The 10744-nt window shown below is 42.5% G+C and overlaps 1 non-coding gene across 1 annotated transcript; it reads right to left on the bottom strand.

Moving 5' to 3' along the window:
* Positions 1-10424: 10424 nt before the first annotated feature.
* On the bottom strand, positions 10425-10531 carry LOC131232099 (small nucleolar RNA R71). Its single transcript, XR_009164702.1, has one exon. It is a non-coding gene; the product is annotated as a small nucleolar RNA R71 (small nucleolar RNA).
* Positions 10532-10744: the final 213 nt, after the last annotated feature.

Genomic DNA, 10744 nt, shown 5'->3' with positions numbered 1-10744 from the left:
CCCGCATCAGCTGAATCTAGCCCAGCCATTGTACTCTACAGCTTAAGACAAGCTAAACAAGTCCAATATTGAATATATTTCAGTGAGTAGTAAAATTAAAGTGAATTTAAATGGTGAGAATCACTGGTTTGAAAGGTATGGCCCGCCCGATGAGCGGATTAGCTTCATTTTTCGGCTCAACGCCTAAAATGACCTAGGAAATGAGATGGACGGCTTGAATTACGCCCATACATCAACGTGGGGCCTATAAAAGTGGCCCTTCCCAAGAGCTTGAAACAAGCTCATATTTGTGGTTTCATTTCATGTCCAGGGACATCCCTAGACGTGGACAGTCTGTGCAGAACACATATAGCAAGGTGGGTCTTGCTCAGGTGGGCCACCAAATGATGGATGGTGTGGATACAATACATGTAAAGTGGGCCCCCACCTATGGATCACTTGGATAAAAAACATGCCTCATCATGGGGTCCATCTGGGTGGGCCACACGGCCATATCATCACATAAAAACATGAAAAAGAGGGGGAGAGAGGGAGAAAGAGAGACGTGATGATGGAGGGACCCCGGCACTATGGGCCCTCCCTTGCATGATCTATTACATACATCAAGTGGGTCCCATTTTAAATGGGCCCACCGACCAAAATCAATGATGGAGATCCTTTATCCACCGAAATAGAAAGTCTAGATGACCCCTTTTCAAGCTAGAAAATAAACATCATGATGGGGTCCATGGAGAATGGCCCCATCATCTGGACCCCATCATGGAATGATCATGAAGATCAAGGTGGGCCATCGGCCACATCTTAGGGTCCAAAGTGAGATCCATGCTATTGATCGGTAGGCTTCACTTGACCCATCATAAAAACATGAAAACTAGCCTATAAAAGCACCCACCGTTCGATCTTCTCGGTCCGTTGGAACAGTAGTCTCCTTGTGCTCCACTTTGAAGGTGGAAGATGAGAAATTAAGGGTTAGGATGAAGGATTTGAGATAGGAAAGTGGGTCACACAACACTCTTTTCTCTTATGAAAGACCATGGACGTCCACATTTTTTTTCTCTCTTTAGTTGCTTGGAAATTGTGTAGAGAAAAGAGAGAGACAGAGAGATGGGATGTAAGGAGAGAGAGTGATGGATATGAGTGATGGGTGAGGTGATGTTGTACTTGACATATATGGGTGTGTAAGAGAGAGGGTGAGAAAGAGTTAACTTAGTGGTTGCTTGACTTGGGAAGAAAGAAAGCATTGATTGATTTGAGTGATTGATTGATGGGACATGATGTAGAGATTCTCTTGGGATTGCAACCACGCGGCGTTTCTTCAAAATAAACGCCGACCCACATCTCTCGGCCAGGGTGTCGGATCGATGCGCGAGTCGCGGCGTTGGAACCGTGGCGACGGTGTGGTCACAATGGTGCAAGTCTTGGATTAAGCCAACTTGAATCTATAGGATATGACTTAGGGTCGCGCGCAAACATTGATTATCGGTCGCAGTTTGCCGGAATTCGAAGGGAAGGATCGCGGGATTCGACGGAACAGTATGGGCTAGGATACGGGTCTTACAAGCCGCAAGAAGACGATAGCATTTGCAGCTCCGCTAATGGTTGAGGATGGAATAGGGTGGAATTCGTGCGAGATTTTGAGCTAGCAGAAGCTCACAGTAGAGGAGCCGTTTACGAGCATCGCACACATTCGTGTGCGGCTACTTATGGATGATAGGATCATAGCGGCTCAGAAAGAGGATGAGCGATTGGCCGAGATGAGAGAGCTAGTGAGCGATAGTGATTACTTTAAATGGAGGGTTGGTTTAGATAGAGGTTTGCGATATCGTGGCCGCCTGTGCGTCCCGAATCTCCATGACTTAAGGAGAGAAGTTCTGGAAGCCACTCACAATTCGAAGATGACGATGCATCCAGGTAGTACGAAGATGTATCGAGACGTGAAGCGTTCATACTGGTGGGACAACATGAAGGCCCACATAGCTGACTTCGTATCCCATTGTCTCACGTGCCAGCAGGTAAAAGCCGAGCATTGTCGACCTCCTGGTCTACTTCAGCCTATGCCTATAGCTAAATGGAAGTGAGACTTCATCTCTATGGATTTCATTTTAGGGTTACCAAAGACGAGGAAGGGGCATGACCCCATTTGGGTGATTGTGGACCGATTGACGAAATCGGCTAATTTTCTCCCGATCAGAGTTACAAACTCTGCAAACGATTTGGTCAGGCTATACATTAAGGAGATAGTACGTCTGCATGGAGTGCCTATGGAGATCGTGTCGGATCGAGACACGCGATTCACATCTATCTTTTAGACTCATATCCAGGAAGCACTAGGTGTGAAGTTGAAGTTCAGTACTGCGTTCCACCCACAGACGGATGGACAGACGGAACGGGTAAACCAAGTATTAGAGGACATATTGTGAGCTTGCGTGCTTGATTTCAAGGACAGTTGGGATGACTGTCTTCCTTATGCCGAGTTCGCTTACAACAACAGCTTTCAAGCGAATATTGGCATAGCTCCATACGAAGCACTGTATGGGCGTCCATTTAGAGCACCGCATAGCTAGGCGAAAGTTGGCGAGAGAAGTTTGATTGGACCCGAGTTAGTACAAGCGACCTCAGAGAAGATTGACATTATCAGGCGTCGACTTCTTGCAGCACAGAGCAGACAAAAGAGTTACGTCGATATGAGACAACGACCGTTAGAGTTCGAAGTTGGAGACCATGTATTTCTTAGGGTTTCTCCCATAAAGGGAGTCCTTCGGTTTGGCAAGAAGGAGAAGCTCACGTTGAGATTTATTGGTCCATTCTAGATACTAGACCAAGTGGGTGTGGTCGCGTACCGCCTTGTTTTGCTTACACCACTCGTGGGCGTGCACACCGTATTTCATGTATCTATGTTAAAGAAATACATTCCTGATCCTTCCCATATCATCAAATGGGAGCAGGTACAGTTGAGTGAGGATGCTACTTATGTACTGCGGCCGACGCGTATCCTAGACAGGAAGGATCAGGTGTTGCGTAGTATGGTTATCTCGTTGGTGTGTTATGGACGCATCACACTGAGGAAGAGGCTACTTAGGAGACAAAAGCTGAGGTCCGTAAGAACTACCCTCAGATTCTTGAGTACGAAAAGGTACTAATTTCGAGGATGAAATTTTTTCTTAAGGGGGTAGATTTTAACATCTCGAAAAAATCTGTACAAAGACCCGAGTACCACCTCAGACAGAAATCACTAAGGACCAAATCCTTTAGAAATTAGATGAGAATTAACTAAGTGTTAAACTAGATTATCTGTGAAATTAGCTCTAACCACTTTAAATGCGAACTGCAAGGCCCAAAACTAGCAGAATCGCTAACGCTACATTACCTAAAAATTTAAGATCCATTTCAAAACCCAGTTGCTCTCGGGAGCATCACGAAACTTCGTATCGGACCTGGACCGTACGTTGAAAGTCCGATTACCGTGAGACTATATAAATATTACCGCCTTACTGGGCTTGACGACCATCTCGAAAATCAAGTCCATATAGTATCCAGAGACGCACAACTTTAGCCCGAAACGAAGTGTGTGAGAAACGCGAATATCTTTAGAAAATGTACTCAGATTTAAGTAAATTGGGCCGTTTGCTTGCGGGCTAATTCTAAGGTTTCAAACCGTCAAAATCTGACCCAAATACACCATCGATCAGGAAAAATTTCATACGCAGGTCAGTGTACTTATGGCAATGACCGTTGAACTGAAACTGGTCCTCTACGGTCGTTCTGTAAATTCGATTGGACCAAAAACTTAACCTGACCTAAATCCAATGTTAGGAAATTTTTTCCAAATGATATGCAGAAAAGGGGCCTCCATATGTGCTCCATTGGACCGAAACAACCACTCTTTGGCTATAACCTAATACCATGGCCCTGGGGCCATTCCCATTAGTTCTGAGCCTATATAAGGGCCTTTACCCACCTCTCTCTCATTTCATACGAATTCTAAACCCTAAGAGAGAAAAGAGAGAGAAAGTGAAGGAGAAAGTGGAGAAGCGAGAGAGCGAATGTGAGTTAGTTCTTGGGATTCGATCCCACTACTCCACGTACGTAACTACCGCTTCCGTGTCGCTATATTAGAGATTCTGATTCCATTCTTGGGTAAGAAACCCTAACCTTAACCTGTTTTAGGAATCCAAATACGTAGATCGGTGAAATAGCTAACCTGTTTTATTGATTAGGTATCCAAAGTCTAGTTTACAAGGCGAGAGTGTTCAAACTGAATCCGTTACGAGTTTATCGGCGAAAGGTGCGGACTATAAATGTAACGCCCTGAAATTCGGGGGTCGAGCATAACTCAGCTCCCGAGTTCCAAAACATCACTTATGCAACATATGTAATGATGGATGTATGTTGTCTGTATGAGTGCGTAAAACATGGAATAGATTAAGCCAAACTGCAAACATAATCCATGGATAAGTGAAGAACGCAAGCGGAAGACTTATAGAAATAGATGTGTACATGTGCAAGTCCCTGTGATATGTATACCCTGCCAGGTTATAATTACAAGTGTTTATATTCAAAAGACAAGTATCAAAATGAAATTCATCTATTCCCAAAAGAAAACCCAGAATCCCCGTCGATCAGGACATGGCTCACATGAACCCGCCTGAGAACTGCATAACAGAAAACGCGTCCTCATCATCCTCGTACTCCTGCTCTGCCTCAGGGGTCGCGTCATCATCTGCATCTAAGATAGAGTCTGATTGGTGTTGAAACACCGTCCCAGAATGTGGGAGTGAGTGATCAACTCAGTGGAACTATACAGTAAAAGTTAACATGATATCAAATCAATCAAGCAGTAATGATAAGACAATACAATCAATACGTCTAAAGTACTCTTGTTAATGCAAGGATGTATGTATAAATGATGCATGCCCTCGCCTGCACTCCCTCAGCGTCTTCATCTTACGTTACGCATAACAACCTCCCGCAGTGCCAACAACTGCTATGCACATGCAATGCAGTGCATGAACATGATTACCAAGTTGTTATTAGTCCTTTTCATACAGTAGGATTGGGAAGCTAAAGTACCTTCCTCATATCAATTCCCTAACAGGGATCCATTCTAGGGTCATCAGTCCTAGATAATCTTATACGATCATATGGTTCTAGGTCGCTGCAAAGGGCTCGTCACCAATCAATGCATGCCTATCATACCTTAGTTACTACTCTAAGGCTTGTCGCCTTAATGCAGTATCAAGGTATGCTCGAGGTTACTACAAAGGGCTCATCACCAATCAATGTAGGCCGACAGCGTGAATATAGTATCCCATACCACCATAATCAGCTCACGAGTCTGGTGTGCTCACTGGTCACTATGGGGAGGCTCGTCACCCCAGCGTAGGCCGACAGCTCGACCACGGTGTCCCATACCACCATGTCCGGCTCATGAGTCTTAGTGGATCAAGGTACAACGGTTAATGGGATTTCATCGGTAAGTTTGGTACCCTAGATTCAAGCAATAGTGTCCATACATGGTTAACATACATCGGGATAATCGGGTTACTTGACGAACTCGACTAGTACAAGCGCACGTTGAGTTGAACGACATAGAGTGCGCAAATACTCCGTGTGGCCAAACCACTGCCGACAACCCTAATACGACTCGGGTTCGTCAAATACATCCCACGTGGCGAAAGCAACCTCGGCCACGAGCTCAAAGTCTATTACCGATTTCCTGGACTATCTCATAGTCCCAAACACATTCAATTATCACAGATATTCATAGTAACAATTTAGAACAGTAATGGAACAACAATTCAACTCATACAGTATGTGAGCTTTTGAAGAATATCAACTTAACATGGATTTCAACATAAGTAGTACTTGAAGTTAAACAACAAAGAATGTAAATTGCATGTAGAAAATCTGACACACCAATAGGAGAGTTGAGAATCACTTCTCAACGCCCACAAATAGGATAATATGTTACACTTAACCATTCAGACATTTCTACAAATACTTAGACTATATATTCCAACATACATGATGAATGTTGGTGATACACGCATTTGGACAATTCCTTTTGCCAAGGAGTTGACACACATACAACTAGCACAAATGCACGACAAATAATCATGGCAAACACAGGTTCATATACGATACTTTCTACATACACATAGAATACACAAATCTCAACATAACTCATTTATATCAGGAACGTAATATAAACATCGCATTTGGCATGTGAAATCACACCCACAACAATAATAAATCATTATCTGACATTGAAAGTCTTGAAAACTATAACCTATACGAATATAGTCCGCACCTTAAACTAGAAAGAATGCACAGAACTGATTCAGACGATAAATCTTCGTCAATGGTGACTAGATAACCTAAGGCAAGAATAGAAATGAGCTACATCAACACATAGACTATTCTAAGCTCTAAAACAGGTTAGGGTTTGATTAACTTACCCAAGAATGAATTTTGAATCACTGGAATAACGATTCAGAAGTGACGGTTTAGGGATGCAGAGCGATAAGAAAGAATCTCAAATGATTCACCAACTCCTCTCTCACTTTCTCTCTCTTTTCCTCTCTCTTAGCTAGGGTTTAGGAAATTCGTATGGTATAGAGAGTGAGGGTTTTAAGGTCTTTATATAGGCCTAATATTGATGAAAATAGTCCCAAGGCCAAGGTATACTTAGGTTATAACTAAATCAGGCCTCTTTCGATCCAACGGAGCACTTCCGGTGGTCCTCTTTTCACGTGCAGTCGGACTTAAGCTCACTGATCATAGATCTAGGTCAGACTGAGTTTTCATTCCGATCGGATCTACAGATCAGCTGTAGCGGACTAATCTCAATTCAACGGTCACCGAAACTCGATCAGGTCCACAAGCACCATGACATGCTCGGGCCATCTTCCCTGATCCGAGGGTGAAATTGGGTCAGAATCCAACAGTCAGATTGCTTAAAATCGTCGCGCAAGCGACACGACTCAGATTTCATAAATCATATTTAATTTCTCACCGTTCTCACACTCTTTACTTCGAACTCAAATAAATCGACCCAGGACATCATCTGGACTTGGTTTTTGAGGTGATGGTCAAGCCCAACAAGGTGATGTTGAGGGTCCAATATTACATATCAGACCCCAGTTATTGCCTGATTTTACGTACATGATAATGCTTAATGTCATATTTTAATTGTGTTTTTATTGCAGGATGCAATCAGGAGCGTGGACTGAAAAATAGCACTAAAAGCATGGATTTGACAGTCCGAAGTTACCAGAGCAAGGGACGCACTCCAGAGAACGAAGACTGAAGAATTTACATGTCAGGGATCCGAGGAAATCAAGCCATTCACGTTAAAGAAGCCCGAAATTGATGAAGAATGCAAGATCACATAGTTCCCGCCATCTGATTGGCCCAAGACTTCATAGATGGCCTGAGGGCCATAAATTAACCGTACATATCAAATTTTAGCCGTCGGATCACTATGGAAGTACCCCAACTGACAGATCAGCCCATAAACCGTTGATTCTTGTCCCACCTGATATCTGGAACTGTCTCAACTTTGGTCTCGATGGTTTAAATAAGATAAGAAAATGAATGGATGGATCAAATTTTTGAAACACATTACAGTGGGGCTCGTATGTGAGGTGTGTACATTGCACATGTACACGAATCGCCGCGCACCGAACCGACTAAAGCTGGTCAGCCAAAGCTGACCCGCGTCATCTTCCCAAAACGGCAGTTGCCGTTTTTGCGTTGCGGACGGACGGACGACACCCGATTTGCGGACGCTAGTGGGCCCCACATAGCGTACATATGGCTAATCTAAACCGTCCATCTTGTAGAGGGCCATGAATTCTTCAAACCTATGCTGAACTTTTGGACCCATGCAAGCACACGTGCGCGATACAGAGGCCATAAGTGGACTGCCCTGCAACGTTCAATTTAATTTTTGAATGATTTCTTCTCTGATTCTGAGTCAATGGACATTAAAAACCATTCGCTTCTGACCAAAATTTCGAGGGCAATCTAATGGACGGGGTAGATTTCCTCGAAAACACCTCTGTGGAGCCCACCGATCACGTCAGCGTCGGACGTGCGAAAGGCTACGCACGTCCGCAAAATCTAATTTTTCAGGCAGTTGTGGCCCACCATCTTTGATCATATGACAGATCTGAACCGTCCATAATGTAGGCCAGCCAAAATACTTTCAAGAGACGTTGATTTTACAGAAATAATGCAAGGAACGCGAGAGTTATGAAGCCCCGAACTTGGCTGCGAAAAGGCTTTCGCTACGCGTGCGATAGCTTCCCAAATCCGATTTCCACCACTCCAGCAGTTATAAAGAGAGTTCCAAACGTTGAGAAGAGGGTGTGCTTGAACAGGGGACGTCAGATAGAGAAAGAGAGGCGGAGAGAGAAGTGTTTGAAATTTTTATATATTTTTTCTTTATTTTTCTTCTTTTTCCTATGAATTATGTTGAGATTTAGTCTGATTATGTTAGGCTAAACCTCTTAGCTAGGGCTAAGAGGTGAAGCTTGTGGCGTGATGGGACTGATTCTATGCCGTTGATTTATGCCAAACTGACTGATGTTGATTCTAGTTCAATTAAAAGGAATACTTTCAGTTTTATTCAATGGTTTGTTGTGACTGAAATTACAATAGATCTGCGATGGCTTTGAGTATTTCTTCCTCCTTTTGATGTTTATGATGTCAGGAAGCCCTGTTGTTCGCCATCGTCTCATGGGCATGGTTGGATGACGATATCCTTCCTAACTTTTAAGCATTGTTGATTGGTTGATAATTAGTTTAATTTTATTGTTTGCTTTGTCTCCTGGGCATGGTTTGATGATGGAATCCATTCTAATTCATATACCCTTCATCTCGTGAAGACTAGATCAAGTAAGTTCAGTTTGATTTCCATGATTCTTGATGCAGGCATAAGATCTCCCTGATCTTTACAAGTGGATCCTCTGAATCCCTAGTTTCCTTCCTCTGAATTCCTTAAGTTTTATATTAGTATTTCACCAGTATTCATCAATCTATATTTGATTTTGATTTCATCTTGGGCTATTTCTATTTCTACCTAGTTTCAGATAACGTACAGGTTTTAGTCCCTTGGGATTCGACCTCGGTCTCACCGAGTTTATTACTACATCACAACCCTATACTTGGGGAGTGAACAAGTTTTTGGCGTCGTTGCCGGGGACTGACGGCTACGTTTCCTGAAGTTAACTGGTTTTAGGATTAGTTTAAGATTAGGACTTTTCTGATTTGTAGGATTTATTTTTAGAATTTTCTAATTCTAGGTTTTTCTTTAATTTTTAGAAATTTTCTATTTAAATAACTTTCTATTTTTAGATAGTTTTCCTTTTTTTAGAAACTAACCCAACTTTCTTATTTTGTAGGATTCTGAGATAGGTTTCTAAATTGGTAATTTCTCTCTTTTCCTTACTATTTCTAGATTAGGATTCCTTTTTAGTAAGTTTCTAATTCTAACTCTTTTAGAATCTAATTTTGTTTCCTATTTTATTTTTAGAAATTTTCTATTTTTAAGACTTTCTGTTTAGAAACTAACTTTCCTGTTTTGTAGGCTTATTAGAAATTTCTAATTCGGTACGCTCTTTCTAAATTTTTACTTTCTAATTTAGGAATTCTTCCTTGTTTCTTTTTATTTCTATATTTCTCTTCTTAGGAATTTTATAGGCTTGTTATTCTTAGAAACTAACTTGTTTTATTTTATTTTGCAGGTATCAATTTAGGGACTCCAATTTGGTAACTTCCTTCACACCCTCTTTCTCTTTTTAGATTTTTATTTCCCTTCTTAGGATTAGGTTTAGAATTTGATTGAGGGCTGCGAGTGTTTCATGCCCAAGTGGGCTCGTGACAACACTCGACGTCTCTTGACTGAAGGAGGATTAGTTGAGGGGTTAACTGTCCATCGTAGGACTAGACACCGCTCGAAATCCCCTGAGTTAATTGAGGATATGGCTGGAAATCAACCTCTTCTACCCCAACCTAGGGTAGAAGATCTCCAGGATGAGAATGTGGTGCATCAAGCACCCCCGCCTCGTACCTTACGAGATTACTTACAACCGGCGGGGGTGAGTACGCCCTCATGCATGGTTTTTCCTGAGAATGCAGGACACATGGATATCAAGCCAGGGGTGATCCAACTCCTCCCTAAATTTCATGGGCTTGAGTCAGAGAATCCTTACTTACATTTAAAAGAATTTGACGAGATCATAGCTACCTTATACTTTCCTAACGTGTCTGATGACACGGTCAGGTTGAAACTCTTTCCCTTTTCTTTGAAAGAGAAAGCCAAGACGTGGTTACATTCACTACGTCCTCGATCAATTGGCAGATGGAATGACATGATAAGGGAGTTCATTAAGAAGTTTTTCCCATACTATAAGACGAACACCCTGAGAAAGTCGATCATGAACTTCGCCCAAAGGGAAGATGAAACATTCTTCCAATGTTGGGAGCGGTTCAAGGATCTTGTCAGTTCATGCCCACAACATGGTTTTGAAACGTGGCACATTACACACTTTTTCTATGATGGACTGACATCTCCCATGCGCCAATTAGTCGAGACGATGTGTAATGGGGAGTTTATGAATAAAGGAGTCGATGAAGTGTGGGATTACTTTGATAAACTTGCTGAGAACACACAATCATGGGACATCTCCCCTAGACCTAGTACTACGTCTAGGCCGACTCATTCCAAGGAAAGGGGTGG

This window comes from Magnolia sinica, chromosome 17 (genome assembly GCF_029962835.1).
Source record: "Magnolia sinica isolate HGM2019 chromosome 17, MsV1, whole genome shotgun sequence".
Taxonomy (NCBI): Eukaryota; Viridiplantae; Streptophyta; class Magnoliopsida; order Magnoliales; family Magnoliaceae; genus Magnolia; species Magnolia sinica.
The sequence above is the reverse complement of the archived record's forward strand: the minus strand, read 5'-3'. Positions and strand labels throughout refer to the sequence as shown.